Here is a 17,661-nt window from a genome sequence, read left to right as displayed (position 1 = left end):
GTTTTGTAAATGCTAATCCCTAACTATATATGGTCTATAACCTATGGTTTTTTCGGTGAATTTCATTGGTTTTTTTAAAAGCTAATATCTATAGCTGTAACATATATTCTTATTCTAATTCACAAATATATTATATATATATTTGTTTTATATTTTTTTCATTCAATTTATATTATAGTTTAAATAATTTCTTCTTGTTTCGCTGCCGGTCCGCGAATCGGTAAACGTTCCGTTAGTGCAAATACCGCGTTAGAAAGGCACATCGTGAAGCGTCCCGTAAACGCAACATATCGCGTTACTTCGTAATGCCCCTTATGACGTGCTGCGTTAGTGCACCCGGAAGCGTTCTGGAACGCGAACCAAGGCGCGAAACGTAAAGCCCCGGAATCGATCCGAGGCGCAGCGCGGAACGCGGAAAGTAAGCATAACAGGTCATGTGACTAGTTCATAAAACTTTTCATTGGTTCATTTTACTTTTAGTTTCCTAATGATGGAACGCTTGATCATATGACGTAAAATAAACACTTTTCATTGGTTTAGAACATTTTCTTTTCTCAAATGATGAAAGTCCCACCTTTTTTCCTCACACCGACTTTCATTTTTATGAGAGAAAGACCTGTTTGTTTTTGCTAAGACATGGCATTTGTATTAGCTGCAGCTGGTGGATCTCCACCACCTCCACCACCACCAAAGAAGAGAGGACCGACTAGCCAGGTCATCTTTGACCAGGAAGAAGAAGAAGAGGAAGACGAGGAACAGGCGCAAGGGACAAGTGGCTTTCTGAAAGAAATGCCAAGAACGTCCCATATGAAAGTGAATTTTATCTGGCAATTTTTTTCTATTCCTTCTCATGAAAAGAAAGTTAATGCCATATACGTTACCTGCCTCATCTGCAAAAAAAAAGTCTCGAGAGGGACCGAAAAAAAATATAGCTATGGTTATCATACCATGCATCGGCACATGGAGAGTTGGCACCCTCTTAATTATTATAAAGCACAACTTCGAGATTTGATGGATAACCCCCAACCGGCTAAAATATCCACCAATGACTTAGCAATAAGTGAGTCAGAGGCCAAAACGTCCAATAAAGTATTTTTTTTTTTGTTGCTCCTGTTGAGCCCTTTGAAGTGAATCATTTTTGTTTCCCCTTCCTCAAAAAAAACGCAAAAAAAATATAAAACATCAAAAATAATAAAAAAAAGTTCTTTTCCGAACTACCTTCCCTTTTTAAAAAAATTGCTAGAATGTTTAGCACTCTAGCATCCTCTATTTCTTTTGATTCGCTTCCCGGTTAGCGTTCGGGTACGCGAACCGGGAGCGACCTAAAAAAAATATTTTTTTTAAAAAGACGAGTAAATAAACAGAGAGTAATGTGAAAAGAAAGACAAATAGAGGGAGTAACACATAGTTACTGTTGAAAGAGGGACTGATAAAAGAAGTGAAAAGAGTAGTATAAGTAAGTAAAAGAAAAAGAAATGAAGGAAGTAGCAAAGACAGGAAACTAAGGGTTAAAGAAAAGAAGTAGTGGAACTAATAAAAGTTAAATCTGATAGACATGTAACGTAAAGAGTAGTAAACACTTACCTTATATTTGTCATTACCGTACTAAATTATCTTTTTTATACTTTTAATCTGTGAAAGAAAGAACAAAACAATTTAAATTAATACAAGGTGGTAAAAAAAGTGTGAGCATGAGACAAAATGAATTTTAAATGTTAAATGTGGTATACTTGTAAAGCGCACAGCTGCCCCAGCAAAGAGGCGTCCCGGCGCTGTATACCGCTGGGGAACCCATCCTGGCTTTCCCTGTGAGATGGTCCCTGCTGGGCATACCCAAGGTGAAGCCAGGCATCCCCGGCGCTGATGGGGCCGTTAGTAGAGATTAAGCAAGCTATTGCCCAGAGTTGCTGAGTGGGACCCATGGTAGGAGTAGGCACTGAGGCGAGAATTATCGAGTCCGCTGACCATGGCCCAAGAGCCTGCCACGTCAGGAATCGAACCCTGGTCCCGGGCCGACCTCTGCTTCCGGGTCTGCCGCCTCTAACCAGTGAGCCACACCAATCCATATACATATTAGTAATCACAATTCAAAGTAGAAAATTAATTAAACATATTTAATGGTTTATTTTTGCTGTTATCAGAAAATATCAAATTTCACTGAAAACAGTGAGTTGAAGGTATTCATCATATAACAGCGGGGAAAAAAAAACACAATCAAAATGATTGTGTTTAAAAACCCCAAATAATATAAATAAGCAGAAATAGGAACTTCTCCAAAGTAACTTACTTTCTATGATGTCAATGGATATCCTATAAACAGCTTATACTCTGTTGTGCTGTTACTATTTTCTGCCCGCCACTTTCTGAAAGATAAACTCAATTGTTTTAAGAAAACTGAGACATACAAAGCAATTTAAAACAGCACACTAAGTTACAGCAACACCTAGAATCATTATAGTCCAATTACCTACCCTAAATTCTGACTTCAAAAATCAAGTCAAAAGGCAACATTGCTTCGTACTCAATTAGTAATGTTTGCTGAAAGACTAGCCATTTTTTAAATTTCAAATACGCTGTGTAATATCCAGATGTTGTCAAAGGACCAGCATATTATATAATAGCTGCAGTTGCAAATGTTCTTCCTGAAATCAATGACTAAGTTGCCCAAAATTTTTTAATTAGACTTAACAACTTTTTTTTCATCCAGTTTATGTAGTTCAAATTGTAAAATGACATTTCACCCATAAGTTTCCATAAAAAATGTGGACAGCATTGCAGACTTACATTTCCTCTACTCCTTGTTTTGATCTGCTGCTTGAATTTGTTTATAAAAACAAACAGTTTTTGCTCTGTACTACAATTATCCACAAGGCCATATAGAGTAGGAGCCATTAGAACCTCTGTAAATTCCTCTAAACAAATCCAAAGCTTCCTTTCCTAAAATTTTGGTTGTAAGAACACCAGGTAAGAATTTTGAAGGTGGAAAGGCAATCTTTTTTTGAAAGTTAAAATAGAATCATTGCAGAATGACCAACCGTTTCCAGATTTCAAATAAGCTGTATAATGTCCTGAATTAGTTGAAGGACCGTTATGATATATAATTGCAGTAGTTATAAAAGTCCTTCCTGATATTGACAACTGCGAAGCCACAAAATTATTAATTAAAGTTGTCAATTTAGTTCCATCAGGCCTACATCGTTGGAACATTAAAATGACATACTGGCCATAACTTCGTAAAATTAACGTGGACAGCATTCCAGACTTACATTGGCTGCACTCCATGTTTTGATCGGCTGCCTTTACTAGCTTATTGAAGGATACTGATTTACTGTCAGGCAAAGTTAAATATATAAATCTTTCTGAGTCTACACTAGTAGTACTTGATAGCCTACAGTTCTCGCAGTCATGCTGCCATTGATAAGAAAGGCCAAATAGATAATCTACATCTACACCCTCATCTTGCAATACATCAAGCATATACATTAAAAACTCCTGACAATCCTGCTGAATATTTTCAGAGAATTCTGTTTGACCTGAACATTCGTCTAACAGAAAACGAATTTCAGACACACTTTCTACTCTCGTTCTATCAGCACTACATTTCTCTAACACAGAATTCAACAAACAGCATAAACTTTGTTCCGAATTGATCACAATCTGTTCTTTGAAAGTCTCTAGTGAAAAGAGAACATTAACAACTACATTAGCATAGCAGTTGACACCAGAACTATTTTCAAATTTAAAACCAACAACATTTCCAACAGAATTCATTTTATTCCTGTTTACAATTTTTAGATCATCGACTTTAGGTCTTTTTGCATCAACCTCCCTACTATTACTGATATTTCTTTGTTTCCGGCCTACCACACGTTTCTCAAACAAAGGATATTGAGGCATAGGTGGCGCATACTCTCTTCTTAACCTATTGTATTCCTTAACACAATCTAGATCCGCACAAATGTTTGTGACATCACAGTCAATCAAGTACAATCCCGATAAAGTTCTGACTCGTGACAATGCTACATAAGCCATACCCTCTTTGAATACAGAACTGCCAATATTCACTAAAGCAGTATCTACACTTAAACCTTGAGATTTATGGATTGTCACCGCATATGCCAAGCAAACAGGAAACTGCTTACGGCGAACATATAAGTCTTTAACAAGCAAAAACCTAGCAGAGCAACGACCAATTAGCTGTACTTCCTCAATGCCATCAAATTTAATTTTTAAAAATTCAATTCCATCTCTACTTCTGTATTTCTCAAAATCAACAACATTACCCATTGATCCATTTACCAGACCTCTTTCAACATGTAAATTCCTTCTCAAAATGATTCGGCAATTTAAGCACACATTCAAAGTCTTTTCAAAACCCGCAGTTTTAGATATAGTCTTCTCTAATGAATCCAATTTAGATTTCAAATTCTCAGACATAATAATTGTTGCTCCCATATGCTCTATTCTGTCAATAGCTTCCAGTTTCACAATCTCTTGGTTTTCTAAATTCAACATTTTGTTGTTGAAGATGGAACATTCTGCAAGAGTTGGCATCAAACATATTCCAGATTTCTTCACAGTAATTTTCTGAAAAATATCCTCTGGCAAAACGTCTTTTTCTGGATATAAATTCGACAGAAAGCGTGCATGTAAAGCTTCTTTACCACGCTCAGTCACTTTCCCGATTCTAACATCTTGCAGAATATTCTTGTAATCTTCGTCCTTCGCCTGACGCATATTTTCACGCAGCTCAGCATAACTGAAGTTTAACCATATGTTAACGTTGCCAATGCTCCCTAGGCACTTCTTGGTATCTTCATGTGTAAGCAGTTTAAACACTGGTTGTCCTTTCACTGGTGTCAGCTGCAGAAGATCACCAAAAACAATGATGTATTTGCCACCGAATAACACATCATACTCTGTTTTAAGAACTTCCTGCATTCTCAAATGCACAAAAGCAAGCATGACATTGGAAACCATGCTTACTTCGTCAATGATAAGAAGTTTAATCTTCTTCAGGACTCTAGATACTTCACAACAAGCATCTCCAGATAACTTGTGGTATTGTAATTTGTTATCATGCTCCACTGGCAGCATCAGTAACCGATGCAAAGTAATCCCTTTAATGTTATGAGCTGCCAGTCCAGTTGGAGCGGTCACAACACAAGACAGCGATGACTCAGTCCTTTTCTGCAGATAACATGAAATTGCTTTAATAAGGAAACTTTTTCCAGTTCCTGCTTCTCCACTCACGTACAGTCGGACAGGCTTCAACGACGTACATGAGCACTCTTCCTTCTCATGACTTAATCCATGCTCAATTTGGTTGGTAACTTCGTCATATATTTTCCTCTGCTCAACGTTAAGTTGTCTTTCCAATTCTTCTAAGTTAACCGCATCCTTCTGAGCATGTGCCATGGCTCTTTCCACTTCAATCATGGCAGTGGCAGCTTCATTTTCAATAACTGGTTCTCCTAGTGGATCCTGACTCAATGAAACAGAACTCTGCTTGTCCTGAGAACTGTCTCTAGCAATCTCGGCTGCAATTGTTGCTTCCTGCTCAATTTCTGCATTCAACATTTGTAGATATTTTGGAAAAACAGGACATTATATGGACTCCTTGGCTGCATTGAAAGAGTCTTCGTAACAGAGGAAATCCCCAAGCAGTTCCTCTTCTGCACGCCAAGGCTTGAAAAGTTGCAAAAGAGCTAAATAGAAAAACTCTTTTATTTCGGAAGATTCGCAATCCAATTTTCGATGATTTATCAATTGACATTTTTTTGCTTGACCAGACATCCCTCCTTTCCAATTACAGCATACACTCCTTTATCAATATCTTCTTTGATGTTCCTCTTGAAAACGTAATTTTGAAGAACATCATACAGACAAGCATTCTCCAGGTGACTGCTTCTATTTGGATAATATGTATCCAACATGTTGCTCTTCAAAATATCTGTACTGTTTGGCTCCTTCTCCGCCAAATACTCAATTTCCCGTACAGGTTTCAGAACTCGATTACGCGTTGCAGCAAGACCAAGACCAAGACTCGCCCAAATGATACTCCTAGATTTGGCATAGAGACTTGCTGAAGATAACCGGTCAGAACATTCGTAAGCTCCGATTTCTCGATGCAACAACATCTTCAGACTGAAACTGTACAACTTCTTACTGAGGCTCTTTTCATGGGAAATATCCTCCCACATATCCTTCAGTTCTGTCTTTTCTTTTTTGGTGATGTAAGACGTCACATACCGAGCCACAGCCATACAGTTGTCAGCCACAAACTCTATATCCATGTTAGCATTCCACATGGACAAAATCACTGGGTTGTAGTCGTTGATGTACTTGGACTCTTCGTTTCTTTTCAAATTGTATGTGTTTTTGGGTGATTTCCTCGTCACATTATGTCGCAGCGAAGACATCAAATTGTTCACTCTTCCTTTGGATATCACCGACCGTGGAAATGAAAAACGACATTTGGTGTAGTACTTGTCCTTGTTTCTGAATTTACGACAACAGTATTTTCCACAACAATGGCTTTGAAACCGTAAAACTTGTTCTCTTAGACTTTTGTCTTCGTTTGTCTTTGGAACAGCACATGTAGCATACTGTTCTATGAAACTCATCACTAAGTCATCCGGATCTGTTCCAAATTTGGGTGCATCTTTGATCCATAGCAGCATATGTATATGAGGAGCACCTCTTGCTTGATACTCCTTTCTCCAGAAGAAATCCAACACCTCTCCAAGAGGTGGATTTTTCTTGTTCGTGATGAAAGACATCATAGCTTCAAATCTATGATTAAAGTACCTGCATACATTCACTGGATCCAAAGAGCACAGTTCTCCGGGTGTCTTGAATTCAATATTTTCAATGTTTCCATTTACCTCTCGTAGAAATTCAAGTAAGTCTTACCAGCCATACTCAGCACAGCTGAGAGTGAGGAACCATGTGGGAGTTGCTAAGTTCCTCAGCATACATTTTAAGTCACCATGACGGCGGTACCAATACTCATTAGTACCACGCTGACAAGCCATGAGATTCATCAGGTGAGAATCCAAAATACTGTCTTGCACATTGACTTTATCCATAAAGTCCCATGCCGAGATATTTCGCAGTTGTACACCACTTTTCAAGATGTGGTTCACTGCATAAGACAATCCAGAGAGATCACTTTCAAACAGTAGATGAAATAAATAAGGAATGCATTGTCGAAAACCTAGGATCTTCTGTATAGAATCGTAAAGTCCGGTATTCTGAAGCAGGAATTTGAACAGGTCGCTCATCATATCGTCCTCCTCGACCTGTAGGAAATAACTGTGGAAAACATCGAGCTTCCAAACTTTCCTCCCAAACACTAATGGGACTCCCTTTGGCTTGTTTCATTTGAAACAACTCAATAGCATTCCCCATGACTTCCTTGAAATGCAAAGGATGAACACTATAATGTTCATATATTTCTTCCTTTTTAGAGGCTTCTACTTTCTCAATTTGTCCAGGACACAAATCGCTGTCCTCTTCTTCACTTACTTCCTCTTCTGCCACACATACATTCTTGTAGTACTTATTATTTTTTATCAAATACAATGTTGCCTTTTTGACTTTCCTAACATCCACTAAATCTTGCCAGATTTTCTTACTCTTTGTCGGAACACCATTAACTATGACAACCAGAGGTTCCTCTTCCACTTTCTCTACTCCAATTGTATTAATGTTTTTCTTCAAATGCAAAGGCAAATAAACACCCCTTCCCTTTAATCCTCTCTGTAAATCTGATGGAGGCAACTTCCCTGTCTTTGGCTCCCTTCGTACAATAGCCTGGAAGGGATGGACACTTTGAATCAAAATAGATTCATAAGTATTTAAATCCTTCAATTCAGAAGGAATGTCATCTAATTCCAGATTATTATAAACCGCTCTAGCAGGCATCTGGTTTTGGTTTAATTTGTTATAGCAATAAGTACACATACGTTGGTCCGCTCCCAAATCAAAACAATTTTCTACCATCAAGTATGTGGCAAAATCCTTCCATTCACTATTGTTTTCCATATCACTTTTTGCATATATATCCACTAACTTAGTCTGATTCTTATAATAAGTCCGTCGACAACACACACAAGTGAAATTAGGCCTCTCACTTGATTTCACCATAAACGTGGAAATTTCCTTATGAAACTTATCTGTACTGAAAATCTGTACACTGTCTTCCACATTACCTTCTTCTAGTGGTTCAATATCAACATTGTTCTCTTTACCAGCAAAGTAACAGAACTCAATTTCTTGACAAATATTCTTCACATCTACTTCAGAACCATGCAAAAGAGCACTTCTTAATTGTTTAAGCATAATTGCTGGACTCTTAGCATAATACAACATTCTCAGTAATTTCCTCACTTTATTATGATGCACTGCTAGCATCCTGAAATGATGAAAAACACTCTGGCATACTCTCCTAGAAAGACAAGCCAGTGAATGACCATGCAAACCTGTCACTTGTCTCACTCTGCAAGGATCTAATTCTTGCAACAACTTTATTTTTTGCTTTACACTTTTCTTATGAAATGTCAGTATAAAATCACAAAGCAAATTGATGGAATCCTGTCGCACACTGCAAATAGAACTACACTTCCAGGTGTACACTGGTCCCTTAGGACGTCTCCCTAAAACCTCATCACTTAACGCCTCTTCTGCATCTGCAGACACAAGTATTTCTTTTTCAACCGTTTGACCATCTTTCACCTCATAAGCTCGACCACTGGTGTCAACTGCATGCACCAAATCATTGTCCTGAAAATAACTTTCCTCAATAAAAAATGCCTCACTATTTGAACTATGCATCCATTCTCCTGAGAAAACTTCACAAAAATTACTTCGATTAACTTCTCTCTTCCATCTACTATTTGATTTTAAAACATAGATTACCTTGTTTAGTTTCCTAATTCTATTAATTACCAAAATAAATAACTTTTGCTTAATTTCGAAAGCCTGATCAATAATTTTCTCTACATTTTTCTTTTTCTTATAAAATGCCACTTTCTGTTGGCCTTTCTTGAATTGTTTTAGCAAATTGACAATTACCCTGTTGCGGAACATTCGCCTACGAATGTCCCTGAATGCATTTTCCCTTCTACTGCCATGTACAGAGTTATCTCCTGCTGTAGCAGAAACTTTTTTGACGGGCCTTTCCTTTCCATTTAAATTGGCTCTCTTTTTGGGCACTAAAACTTGTTCTGTAGTTATACTTTTGTTTCTACAAATGTTTCTAAGAAATGATTTTGTTCGCTTACCCGGAGCTTTCTTCGTGCGTTGAGGTGATTTTAATGTAGAGGACTGCTGCAAAAATGTACTAATCTGCTGTCTTTGACGTTTCGTAGCCTTTCGGATTCTATCCTTAGACGGCATTGTCTAATTTCTAAATAATCTGCAGTTGAATCTGTGGTAAAATATAATAAAAAATGCTATTAACCACTATTGCCAAACAGTAAATCAATAACAGTAAGAATTTGATTCAGCAATGCTATAAAGATGATTCAATAAAATATCTTTAATTTTACTGTGATAGTGATAGTATTACAGGGCTTTCATGCAAATGACTGCCCACCCTGCAACAAAGAGCCCACATGAAACTTTACGCACATTAAATTGTGTACTTACCTGCAATAATCCATATGCCAGTGTTTACGTCCCTCCACCCTGCCTCTCCCCCTCCTCGCATGCCTGCCCCACCGTAACTCCCTCCACGACCCGCGGCTGCTGTTTTGCAACATGGTGCATCTTGTAAATCTCTCCTGCATTATAAAAGTGACGCAACAACAGCACAAAAGAGTCGCACAACCATCATAAATCTGTCCCTAAGACTTTAAGGGCCAGATGTAGGTCGGTCGGTAACGGCCAAAAAACTGTAATTTCGTCCGTTACTGACCAGATTACAAAATTTGTCATGTAAGGGGCAATATATTACCGAATCGGTAAAATTACCCAATCGGTAATTTTACCGATTCGGTAAAATAAAACATCGGTAAATATACCGATTTGAAGCCACCCATATGTAGGTAGGACTCTTCAGAGTGCCAGGAGCCTTTACGAATCGGTATTTTACCATCAAAACCAATTTGATGGTAAAATACCGATTCTAGGGCCAGATGTAGGTAAAAAACATTTACCGATTTTAAAATACCGAATTGTACCGATTCGGTATTTCAAAATCGGTAAATGGTATGTAGGTCTCAACATCTGGATTCGTTACCGAATCCTTAACAATTCTTTAATTACCGATTCGGTAAATACCGAATCGGTAATGCCCATTCATTCCTATGGGCTTTGAAGCCCATAGGAATGATTAGGCATTACCGATTCGGTATTTACCGAATCGGTAATTAAAGAATTCACAAGGGTGCAAGGGGTGTCACTTTGACACCCTCTGACACCCCCAAAACAGGCACCTACATCGGGCCCAAAGTGTGCATGCATTTGATTTCAAGTAAAACAATTATACACCTACATTCATGGGGAACGGACTTAAAATGCCCTAATACACATGAAAACGTTTTTTTAAGGTACTTGAACCTTTTTTTCAATAACTTTTTACATGGCTATGTAACTCAAACAATCAAAAACAAAAATTTTCAAGCACACATCGGGGCGTATTTACAAGGGCCTTGCACCACGGGGAAAGTGACTACAAATGACCAGACACACATGAGGACGTATTTACAAGGCCCTTGAACCAGGGGGAGTGACTTGAAATGGCTAGGGACACATAGGAGAGTATTTACAATGCCCGTGCAACACTTATGCATAATTTTTTACATATACACTGTAGAACAGCATGGGGCAATAACAACACAGATGCATCATGCATCTGTTCCGCAAAAGCGACGCATTGCAGGAATCACATCACAAGTAAATAAATTCTCATATTTTTTTCAAGCATGCCTTTTCCTTAAAAACGATTTTCTGATCATGATTTCAAAAAACACAGCACAGCTCCTATGTACATACACACCTTATCAGTACTAATACTTTACATTAACTACAATTACAATTGGTAAAAGAATGCAAAATCGCCTTTGAAAGCAGAATGCAAACACTTGACGCAAAACATCTTTTTAAATACACAGCTGACTTTCTTATTTACTCAAAAAAGCATACTAGTCTTCATCTAAAATATAGAAACGATAACTCACCTTTACAAATTCTTTTTGAATTTCAAAACAGTCTCAGAAACACACCAATTATTCTTTAGCAGAATTAAAGGTATGCACTCCAGAGGCTGGAACCAACAAAGGCACTGAAACGCTGATATTCATCACACATATCTCTCATGTCAGCCAATCAAAACTCTTCCCTCACTATTTTCAAATCAACACCCTTCCCCCCTCTGCCCTTTCTGACCTTTTTCCATAGCAACTACCGCCTGCCAGACCTCTCAGATTTACAAGTTCACACAACAATGTTTCAAATAAACTCTGAACTCTCAGTACACCTGCTAATCCACTGCAATCTTTCATAACATCATTTTTTATTAACCATTCAAATTACATCTTTCAAAGAACACATCCATGCACCCTAACTTTCTGTTTTCAGCAATGGAAATACACCAATCACTGCTAATGAATCATTTGCACTTAAACTTCACATTTTTTTTCATTACAAACTTCACTATTTCAACTGCCATTTCATTCCCACACTTCATCTGACTGCAGCAAAAACTCCTCTAGCCATGTTTTCAGTCTGGATTCTTGGACATAGCTACATCCACTGGGCTCACAGGTATGCAGATAACAGAAATTTACACAACCTCAATTTACAAAATGTGGAAATTAAATGGATTGGCCGAAGAGGATTGAAATGTCACCAATTGATACCATTGGTGAAAACCTTTTTACATTTGCCAAACCCTGACCTCATAATAGTGCACTGTGGCGGAAACGATTTGGGCACTTTGACTGGGGTAGGTCTGGAAATGCTCCTAAAAGACACCTTTGAGCAATTGATGACACTTTTTCCTCAAACTGCCTTGGCATATTCCAAGATATGCCAAAGACAAAAATGGAGGTGGTCCAATCAATTTTGTCCACAAATTGAAAAATCGAGGAAGCATGTAAATAAGTCTGTTTCAGCTTACATGAGGGACCATGGAATGGGCTGCATCTACAACAATAACTTGCGTTACTACATGCAAGATATCTACAGAGGAGATGGCGTGCATTTCTCAGATAAGGGGAACAGAATTTTCATATTAAATTTAAGAATGTGTATTGGTTCCTACTTATAAGTTTCTAGAACTTACACAGAACCCAAAAGCTCTTTTCAGAGCTACCTTAACTTAGTTTACTCTTTTGAAATTTCGAATGTACCTTTTTTCTCTTATTTTCACTTATATTCGCTTCCCGGTTCACTACCCAGTTCGCGTACCGGCAGCTAACCGCGCGAAAAAATCATTTTTTTTTCTCGACATATATGAGCCTCCTCAGCCACCCTCAGAAAACTTAGGGAGACAGGATACGTCTAAAGTACCCCAATCTACCCATTCTGAACATTATTTACCCTCCATCTTGTATCTCAATTCTACCGAAACACAAAATGGAGGACTCCCGTAACGCTGCAAGTTTGCGTACCGGGAAACGCACTGACAAGCACTCGCTCAAAAAAGGTGGGAAAGTAATTTACAGAAAAACCACTTGAGACACTTTCACCAATTAAACATTAGCTCATACTACATACCAATCCCTACCATTCTCACAAATTTCGTTGGAATACCATTTAGCCATTTAGCATGTAGAACTCTCTAAAATCCCTGAGGTAAATTACTTAACAAAACATATCGGAAGTGTTGGAATTGTCCACTAATTAAAATATTACTTTCAATTTCTACTATTATATCATGACATTTCATTGGTTATGTACCTGAATATATATAAACAAAGAGAGAGAAACACACCCATTTTGACTACTACTTCGTGAACTACATAACAACTAAAAATCAACTGATAACTTCAAGTTATATTTAAAAGGTAAGATATTATTTTTAAAACTGAAGTATGTTCTGTACTGAAAGCTAATTAGAAAAACATTTTCTGACAGTTATATTCTATCACTCTGTAATACTTATAGAATAAAATAGACTTCTCTGTTTTAGTTATGGCAGGGCCAGTCCTAGGATTTGCGAGGCCCTGGGCTAAAAGGGAACGTGCGCGAGCCCCCCTCCAATTTACATAAGTGGCCCCTTGCAAAGAGAACATTCACAGACACTGTGGGGGCCCCATTGTCCAGCATTGTGACGCCCCCACAGTTTTAACTTTTACTCCACACGCATTTCTCACACCTTCATAGGTTTGAGAATTAATTGTGGTCTAAAAGTTAAAACTGTGGGTGCGCCAAAATGCTGGACAATGGGCCCCCACAGTGTCTGTGAATGGTCTCCTTGCAATTGAGGGAGCGTCTCCTTCTCCCTCCCCTATACCTCCTGACACCATCCATGAGAGGCCCAAGGAGAGGGCCCCCTCCAATGGACCTTAATTGCAGGCGACACCTTTCTTTGTGATAGATCTCCAGGAAAACAAAAGGACACATCACCAGTGCGTGGCCCCATGCTGGTGGGCTGAGTGCGAGGTCCTGAACGGCAGCCCACGCTTCTTTAGTATAATTCAGAATTGACTAAGAGTTTATTTGATAATTTTCTTCATATTTCTACTTCCAATTTGATACCATACACTGCCCAAAGAAAAAAACACTCTTTAAATAACCAAACTGCCTGTCTGTACTGAAACCCAACAGTGCCCTATCTGTACTGATATATTTTTAAAAAAATTCATTTTTCAGAATTCAAAATGGAAGGACAAGAAAATAACTTGAAAATTGAAACAGAAACACAAAAGAAGACGGAAGTTCACCAGGATTTCTACGACGATACAATAAACAATGAACTTGTGCAATGTGTGGATGCAGTAGATTTTCTACTGGAAAATAAAGAAAAAAATGATCATGATTTTTTAGAATTTCTTTTAAATTTTGAGAAACAATCTGAATAATAAATTTTTATTTCTTAATTCAAAAATTGTTTGACACATTATTTATTTTTATATGTATATTGTAAACTAGTAGCAAATTGATTATAACGTGAAGTCAGACTTTAAATATACTGTGCAACTTTTTGGAGTTACATACTAACTTTGTTCATAGTTACTTCCTTTCTCCCACTATATAATCTCCAATGTGTATTTAACATCTCTTTATCATCTCCTGTCTCCATGTTGTTTCGGCTTTCCAGACAGACTATGGTATGAATTCCATATACCACAATAACTTCTTTAACAACAGGCAAGATATCTACAAAGGAGACGGCGTTTATTAATTTATAGACTCTGCATTGGTACCTACATGTTGCTATGTAAATAAAAAAAAACAACAAAAAAACAACAAAACGAACAATTGATAAACATACAATAAGTTAAAAGTCAATCATTCTTGTTTCCTTATAGTACGCTCCCCAGACCGCTTTCCGGTACGCGTACCAGACGCACCCCACGAAAAAAAACGATTTTTTTTTTTTTGCCCCGCGGGGCCCTTTTAAAGCCTCCACATCAAATCTAGGGGGTCAGGGAGGATCTACTATGCCCCCTTATAGTCATTTGCCCCTTCGCTTTGGCATCCTCTTGTCTCTCGATCCTACCGAGAGACAAGATGGCGGCCGCTACGGACTGTTTAGAATGTTTACAGACACCGGAGAGCCAATCAGCTTCGCTTCGCAAAGCTCCGTTACGCGAAAAGTACGCGAACTGGTGCGCTATCCGGTACGCTGTCACAGATATATCTATTTTTTTAAACGTTAATTTCTCAAAATCCACTGGAGCACATATATTGAGACCCAGCAAAGGCACATCGGGCTAACAGTCCCTACAATTTTGCCAAGTTTCGTGCAAATCCATTCAGCCGTTCGAGCTAAAAGTGAGGCCAAACGTCCTATGGAAAAATGAATGGGAAAAACGCGTTTTGGGACCCCCTTTTTTCTCGGCCCCCCCTTGAAGAAACCTCCCCAAATTGCCAGGGGCTGATCAGAAACAAAATGTGCCATTTTCCTGAAAATTTCAGCCGATTCCGTCCACAAACGCCAAAGTTATTAGACATAGAATTTTCAAAAGTCCCATAGAGAAAAAATCCTAACTATATATACCTACTGGCGACCGCCAGTAGGTAATATATATATATATATATATATATATATATATATATATATATATATATATATATATATATATATATATATATATATTCAAGGCTCCGCAACTCTGCGACCGGCAACCGGCAGCAGAAAGCAACAAGACGGCACTCACAGCAGAAGTTAAACCACAATCGGTTTATTTTGCGCAAAGAAAATAGTAACAGACGCGTTTCAGCACTTGCCTTCGTCAGTGTCAGCTGGCGTCGGCAATGCAGCAATTAATAAGGCTAAATTCATTGAAACAGAAAAAGGTTCAAAAATTCAAATGAAAGCGCCATCTTGGAACGATGAAATAACGCTATTTACAATTCGAGTTCCACATTTGTGAGCAATGGATGTAAACTGTACATTTGTAAACACTCAATTATCGTGTTATTTAACTTATTGTGCCCTGGATGGGCTAATTAACACAAATTCATACTTCAGCATAAAGATCATTGCTCATATACTCGTATTGGTATACAGTTGAAATAACCCAATCCCCGTGATTTCTTTATCGTTGGTACCAATTGAGGCCTGGATGGCCATAAACACAGATACCAATATTTACAATACCACACAACATAAACCCTAACTAAAGGAAAGGGGTGTGAGGGGGGGGGGGTGTTTGTTCTTCTGTAGACCAAATAATAACTACGCCTTATATAGAATAAAGAAAAATTCACTTCAGACAGTAGCGTGGTTCAGAAACAAGGGAAAGTGTTTATAGGTGTGATAGTAGCTCCTCCCCTGCGTTAAGTCCTCCTGGTGACTTCGTTTTGAGGTCGATGATATATCGAGACTCCAAGCGTCTAAGTCGCCTCTTTAGATCTCCACCCCAGATGTCTTGAGGGATGCAATCTAAGCTGAAGAAGCTGAGTTTTGTCCTGTCGCTATTGTGGTGGCTTGCAAAATGCCGGGCCATTGGATAATTTTCATCTTTATTCGCAATGGCTCGTTGGTGCTCTAGGATTCTCAGCTTTACTGCTTTCGTAGTGCTTCCTACGTACATCCGTCCGCAGGGGCACTTCAGACAGTATACCACAAATGTGGTCGAACAAGTAATAAACTTGTTGATTTTAATTTTAGAGTCCCTGTGTGGCACCTGATAGCTCAGTACCCTCTGACTATTACTGCAGGCTTTGCATTTCCCGCATGGATATGAGCCATGCATCGACTGCAGTTCTCCTTTGGATTTGCCCTTCAGTAGGTGGCTAGTGACTAGTCTGTCTTTTAAAGATCTTAATCTCCTAAAGGTAATCATGGGATGCTGTTGTAGATCCTTTCCGATTACATTATCGGATTTCAGGATCCCCCAATTCTTGGCCATGATGGCTCTCACCTTATGCGCTGCCACTGAATAGTTAGTGATGAGTCTAATGATACCACTCCCTCCTTTTGGGCTGCCCACCTTCTTATCCTGTAAGAGGGTATACCTATTGACTTTCTCTGCCTTCTTCTCAGCTTGCTGGAGGGTAGTTACGGAGTAGCCGCGAGATTTAAAGCGTTTAACGCTTTGTTGAGCGGCCTCTGTGTAATCTCTCTCCAGAGAACTGTTGCGCTTGATCCTCAACAGTTCCCCGTAGGGGATGCTTTTAACCAGGGAGGTCGGGTGGCTGCTGGGTCCGTGGAGGACAGAGTTACCCGCCGTTTCTTTTCTAAAGAGGGCGGTCTGGATTTTGCCTGAGTCAACGAAAACTCTGAGATCTAGATAGTTGACCTCACTCTTGCTTAATGTACAGGTGAAATGCAGGTTAAGATCGTTCTGGTTCAGAATCTTAATATACTCCAGAGCTGACTGTTCCGACCCCCTCCAAATAAGGAAGAGGTCGTCGATATACCTTCTCCAGCATATCACTTTCTCCACCCAAGGGGTTTTGTCGTCTGCCCAGGCCACCTGCTTCTCCCACCAGCCCACGAAAAGGTTCGCGTAACTGGGGGCGAAGCAGGTGCCCATCGCAGTCCCCCTTACTTGCCTGTATCGTTGGTTTTGGAAAACAAAGATATTATTGTTCAGACAAAACGATATAAAGTCCAAAATCATCTGACTATGTTGCAGGTAACGGGCGGGTCGCAGGTTCAAAAATGTCTTAACTGCTGCAATGCCATCATGATGTCTGATGCTCGTGTAGAGGCTCGAGATGTCCATAGTGATCATCAATAGATCCTCCTCCCACTCCACGTCTTGTATCTGCCTCAAAAAGTCCTTAGAGTCCTTGGTATAGGAGCTCAATTCGGTGACCCAAGGTGCCAAAAATGAGTCGATAAACTTTGACATATTCTCAGTTAGCCCACCGATGGATGACACGATGGGCCTCCCTGGTGGTTGCGTGGAGTGTTTATGAATCTTAGGGAGGTGATAAAAACTCGGTAGTCTCGGTTGTTTAGTCTATAGGAATGAGTATTCCTCCCTGTTTAGTACGCCCTTTCCATACCATTGATCAACAAGGGAGTGGTAA

This window comes from Lissotriton vulgaris, chromosome 6, assembly GCF_964263255.1.
Source record: "Lissotriton vulgaris chromosome 6, aLisVul1.2, whole genome shotgun sequence".
NCBI lineage: Eukaryota > Metazoa > Chordata > Amphibia > Caudata > Salamandridae > Lissotriton > Lissotriton vulgaris.
This window is presented reverse-complemented; position numbering follows the sequence as displayed.